This window comes from Mesoplodon bidens, assembly GCF_964165515.1.
Source record: "Mesoplodon bidens genome assembly, contig: HAP1_SCAFFOLD_303, whole genome shotgun sequence".
In the NCBI taxonomy this organism is placed as follows: domain Eukaryota; kingdom Metazoa; phylum Chordata; class Mammalia; order Artiodactyla; family Ziphiidae; genus Mesoplodon; species Mesoplodon bidens.
The window spans coordinates 445,342-451,179 of NW_027672243.1; the positions used below are offsets into that span (position 1 = coordinate 445,342).

At 39.4% G+C, this 5,838-nt stretch overlaps 1 pseudogene across 1 annotated transcript; it reads right to left on the bottom strand.

Annotated features, from left to right (window-relative positions):
* Nucleotides 1–647: 647 nt before the first annotated feature.
* On the bottom strand, nt 648–5,452 carry LOC308610440 (ferritin light chain-like; annotated as a pseudogene). The gene is made up of 2 exons: nt 5,414–5,452; nt 648–1,331 (listed from the first exon to the last, which is right to left on the bottom strand). The product of its transcript is annotated as a ferritin light chain-like (transcript).
* Nucleotides 5,453–5,838: the final 386 nt, after the last annotated feature.

The following is a 5,838-nucleotide window of genomic DNA, read 5'->3' on the forward strand; positions in this document are numbered from 1 at the left end:
AATATTTTGTGATGCTGTCTACCTATGGGCTTATAAAGTTTATGGCTGCATTAGGAGGACAAGCATTACCATTAGCATGAAAAGTAGGGCAGACCTCAGTTGTAAAAGCTTCTAGCCATACACATAGGGCAATACGTAAATGATACACCTTATTGCATTCACCCATTCACCCTCCCCTGTTCACGCTAATTGGAAATTTCCATCCATTTCAGAGAAGTAACACAACTATCAATCATTTTCCCTGGCACGAATCTTCCAGGAGAAAGAAAATGGAATACACCTAGCGACAGAGCTCACGCACTAGTAGTCCATGTGTCTTAGATTTAATATCTGATGACTAGCTGCATTGAAGCCAAGAGGTGGTTCACAAAGTTGCTGCACATTAGAATCACCTGGGGAACTCTGAGACCTTCCCGTGCCCAGGCTCCTCCCTAGACCTACTGAATCAAAATCTCTGGGGCTGGGACCCAGACACCAGTGTTTTTCTTCAAAGCTCTTTAGGTAATTCAAACGAGCAGCAAAGCTTGAGAACCAGCCCAATAATGGGAACAAACTTATTTCACACAGATAAAGTGGGGCAATTCATATGTTAAAAGAACGTGAATATATGTATATATTTCTTTTTTTCACTTTATTCTGTTTGTATTTCAAATAGGCTTTTTTTTTTCCTTCTGCAAAAAGCATTATTGTTTCCATTTGGTCCAAGGCTTGGGAGAGGGCTCCAGGGCGGTTACAAAGCTGCCTAGTGGCTGCAGAGCGGGGCTTCAGGCAGAAGCTCTGACGCCAGAGGGTCTCCTCAGACGCGGCTGGACTTCAGAGACTCCTGTTTGGCTCGAGGGTGAGCCTTTCAAAGAGATACTCGCCCAGCACAGCCTGCGGACCAGCCAGCCTGCGGAGGTTGGTCAGGTGGTCTCCCATCTTCTGGATGAGTTTTACCTGCTCCTCCAGGAAGCGGCTCTCCAGGAAATCACAGAACTGGGAGTCTGCACGGGCAGGACCCAGGGCGCGCAGATCCGTTAGTGCCTGGTTCAGATTCTTCTCCCTAAGAATGGCGGCTTCCACAGCATCCTGGGTTTTACCCCACTCATCCTGAGAAGGCTTCTGCGCATCCTGGAAGAGGGCGCGGCCGCAGCACTGGTTTTGCATTTTCAAGAGGCGCTGGGCGCCCTCACACTTCTCCTCAGCCAGTTGGCGAAAAATGTGGCCCATACTGTCCAGAGTCCCATTGTTGCTGTCGAAATAGATGCTCAGAGAGAGGTAAGTGTCCACAGATGCATGTTGAACAGGCGGTGGACGGCGGCCTCCACCTCGGTGGAATAATTCTGACGAACCTGTGAACTCGTGGTTGATCAGTGATAAGGAGCTAAGCTCAAAAACTGGTGTTGGCCTGTCCTGGAGGCTGAGGATAGCTGAGTGTCTGATTCCAAAGGTTGCGAAAGGAAGAAAGGTTGGAAGGTGGTCGGGGGCTGGAGCAAGGAGCGTCCCTGGGTCTGTTCATTCCAAACACTGTTGAAGCAAAAGACAGATCTGCAGGACTGCCGAACGCACTGCCTCAAATAGGCTTTGATATAAATGAACAAGAAGTCCAAGCAAGGACAAAACTTACCCTTCCTCCCACCAAAATAGCTGGTGATACTAGAATCTAGATCTGGGAAGGGATTCTTCCATTACTTTCTTAACATTCCAAGCCACTAGAGCAGTGGTTCTCAAAGTATGGTCACCTTGTAACCAAGCAGTACCCTATGGGGCCTTCCTAGGACAGACCCATCCCCCATATCCTCTATTGTAGTTTCTCTCTGAAGTACTCAGATAATAGTATCTCAGGCATATTTCTTGAGTTTTCAGATGCTAAAAACCACCACCCAATGGAAGAAATGAACTCCTTGATGATCATGAGCACGTAGCCCTCAGACCTCCTGGCACCTAAGGATGGATAATGTTACCTGCCTTGTGGCCTCAACATCAGCCAATCAGAGGATTGTGCACGAGCTGATCACATGCCCTGGGATGTCCCTCCCTCACCTGGCCTTTAAAAATGCTTTGCTGAAATCCTTTGGAGATTTCAGGGGTTTTGGAACACGGACCACCCCTCTCCTTGCTCGATCCTGCAATAAACCTTTCTCTTCTCCAGACTCCAACCTTTAGGTTTGTTTGGCCTCACTGTGCTTCAGACACATGAACCTGCATTCGGTAACAACTTGACCAGCTTTACCACCGTCCCCTGATAATGTGTCAGATATTCAAGTTTTAGGGCCCTATCCCAGCCCTATGGAATCAGCAACTCTAGTGGGGCTCAGTGATCTCTGTTATAACAGGCCCTCCATATGATTTTTATTCACCTTAAAGTTTGAAAATATCTGCATTGTCAGCTGGCCAAAGTGTCCACCAGCAGGTGAAGGGGAGTGATGCCTGGAAAAGATAGGGAGTAGCCAAGGCAAGTACAGCAGCATTTGCCGTGGTAGTAATGGAGAATGCCTTTTCTCCACTGGTTGGCACAGACTAGTATCTGGGAGCAGTGGCAGGGTTATTTAGGATGCTTTACAATTCAATGTAGTGACCGCTGTCCTGGTTTGCCAGGGACTTCCCCTGTGTGAACACTTAAAACCTCATCCTGGCAAACCCCTTAGCCCTGGATTTGAAAAACTTAGGGAATAACATGAAATTTAGGGGAAACATGATCTAGGATTTGGGCGAGTCACAAGTGCTAATTAAAGCTAAGCAAGTATGGTCAGCATCTAGCCTTCTTTACCCCTTTGTGGGAAGGTAAATCTGATTGGGTGAAAGGACTTATTGTTAAGAAATCTTTGTAGAAACATCCCCTTCTGCTTAGTCTGCTGGTTCTCAGTTCTGGCTAGACACTGGCATCGTCTGAGGAGATTTAAAGTTATTTTATTGGTCTAGGATGACCAACAGTCAGTGTGAGGGTTTTTAAAAAGTGCTTCAGATGATTCTAATATGCAGCCAAATTTAGGTGCCACTGCTTAAGCTTTTGAACCACTGCTACATATTTTCACCTCATCTTCCTATGAGAATATCCAACTGTAGTTGAGGTTTGTTTGTTTTTCTTTTTCTTTTTTTAACTCTCTTATTATAAGATTTACTGTCTTAAATAAGATTGAATGTACAGAAAATCCTGCTAGTCCATCTGGTACAGCTAGATACTTAGAATAATATCGTTAAGATATATACCATTTAAGTACTGTGACTGGCCTTTTTAAAATTAACATATGCATTGAATTAGTACAATCTCTTTTGAAGTTGTCATGTTGGGGAGCTATACCTGTAATCTGCTGCCATTGCTAAATATCTGGACAACTCTTATTAGGAATTGTTTTTAAAAATCTTTAGGGATTAAAACCAAGAGTGCTGTATTATTTGTACTGGGACCACAAAAACCTCACGAAGTTTCCCCACTGTACCTTCTACCCCCATCTCTAACCCTTGGCAACTTCTAATCTGTTCTCTATCTCCACAGTTTTGTTATTTTAAGAATAATATGTAAACATAATCATGAATTACTTAATCTTCGGAGATTGGCTTTTAAAAATTTTTTCTTCAGCATCATTCCCTTGAAGTTCATTTTAATTTTTGCATATATTAATAATTTGTTCCTTTTCGTTGCTCCGTAGTATTCTATCATAAGATTTTATCACAATTTGTTTCAACATTCATCCATTGAAAGACATTTGGGTAGTTGCCAGTTATTGGCTATGATAAATAAAACTGCTATGAACATTTATGTGTAAGTTTCTGTGGGAACTTAATTAAGTTTTTGTTTCTTTTGGATAAATGCTCAAGAGTACAAGTACTGCGTTGTAGGGTGAATCTACTTTTAGGATTAAAAGAGACTGTCAAGCTGTTTCTCAGAGTGGCTAAACCATTTTATTTTCCCACCAGTGACGTGATATAACTTTTCTACGTACTCGCCAGCATTTGATGTTGTCACTATAATTTTAGTTATTCTCTGATATCTCATTATGGTCTTAATTTGCATTTCCCTAATGCTAATGATGTTGAGCATCTTTTCATGTGCTTCTTTGCCATGTGTATATTCTCTTCCATGAAATGTCTGTTCCTGTCCTCTGCCTATTTTCTAGTTGGATTTTTTTAAGTTGTTTGGAGAGTTCTTTGTATATTATAGATACAAGTCATCTGTCTCATATGGGATTTTCAAATATGTTTTCCCACTGTGTAATCTGAGTTTTCATCCACTTAAAAGGATCTTCTATGAAGCATTTTTAACTCATTTTGATGAGATACAATTTATCAGTTTTTGCTTTTATTGATCATACTTTCGGTGTCAAGTCTAAGAATTATTCACCTAGTTCTAGATGCCAAAGATTTTCTATTTTTTTTTCTAAAAATGTCCTGCTTTTACATTTAAGATTATGATCCACTTTGATTTAATTTTTGTGTAAGGTGTGGAGGTTTAGGTTAAGGTTCATTTTTTGTTTGTTTTTGTCAAGGGATGTCCAACTGTTTCAGTACCATTTTTTGAAATGTCTATTCTTCCTTGATAGCTTTTGCACTGCTGTCAAAAACAGGTTAAATGTATTTATGTCAGTCTATTTCTGGGTTCTCTATTCCATTCCATTGATCTATGTATCTACCCTCCAAAATTACTGCAAAGTCTTGAAATTGGGTGGATTAATTCCTCCCATTTTAATCTTCCTTTACAAATTGTTTTAGCTATTCTTCAGCCTCTTCTTACCATACAAATCTTAGAAAAAGCTTGTCTATATCCGCAAAAACCTTGAGGGCATTTTAAGAGTAATTGTGTTAAGCCTCTTAACTTGGGGAGAATTGACATCTTTATTATGTTGTGTTTTCTAATCCATGAACAAGGTATGTCTCCCTATTTGTTTGGGACTTTAAAATTTTTCTTCATCAGCATTTTGTAATTTTCAGTATAGAGGTCCTATAAATGTCCTATTGGGCTTGTATTTAAGTATTTATTTAGGTCAGTTGTAAATGGCATCACATATTTTAATTTAAGCTTCTACACATTTGTTATTAATATATAATGTGATAAAATTGTGTTGATCTTGTACTCTAAAACATTTACAAACTAATATTATTTCTCAAGCTTTTTGTGGATTCCTTGGTATTTTCTCCATTTAGATTATCATGTCCTCTTCAGACACAGACAGTTTTACTTTTCCTTAGGCAATATAATAGGATATATTACTCTTCAACATTCAGTAGGATATATTCCTTCCTATTCAACATAGTAGGAATAGTCCTTTTATCTTTTAAATGAACTTTTTAAAAATTTAACTTTTAAATGTATGTATTTATTTATTTTTGCTTTATTTTCTTACTAGAACCTCCAGTAATACATTTAATAAAAGTGGTGAGAGCAGATATCTGTGCCTTGTTTCTGATCTTACAGAGAAAGCATTCAGTCTTTCACGGTTAAATATAATCTCGGTATAGGTTGTTTGTAGATCATCTTTATGAGTTTCAGTATGTTCCTTTTCTATTCCTAGTTTGCTTGGAGTTCTTTTTTCTTCTTTTTTTACAATCATGAATGGGATTGGATTTTGTCAAGTGCTTTCTCTGCCTTATTGGATAGGATCACATGACTTTTCCCTTTAATCTATTGGATATGGTGGATAACATTGTTTGATTTTCAAATATTTAACCAACTTTGCATAACTAGAATAAATGCCACTTGGTCATGGTATATTATTCTTTTTATATATTTCTGGATTTAATTTGCTAATATTTGGCAGAGGATTTTTACAGCCAATTTCATAAAAAATATTGGTCTGTAGTTTTCTTCTTTCTATCATATCCCTGTCCGGTTTTGGTATCAAGGTAATACTGGCTTCATAA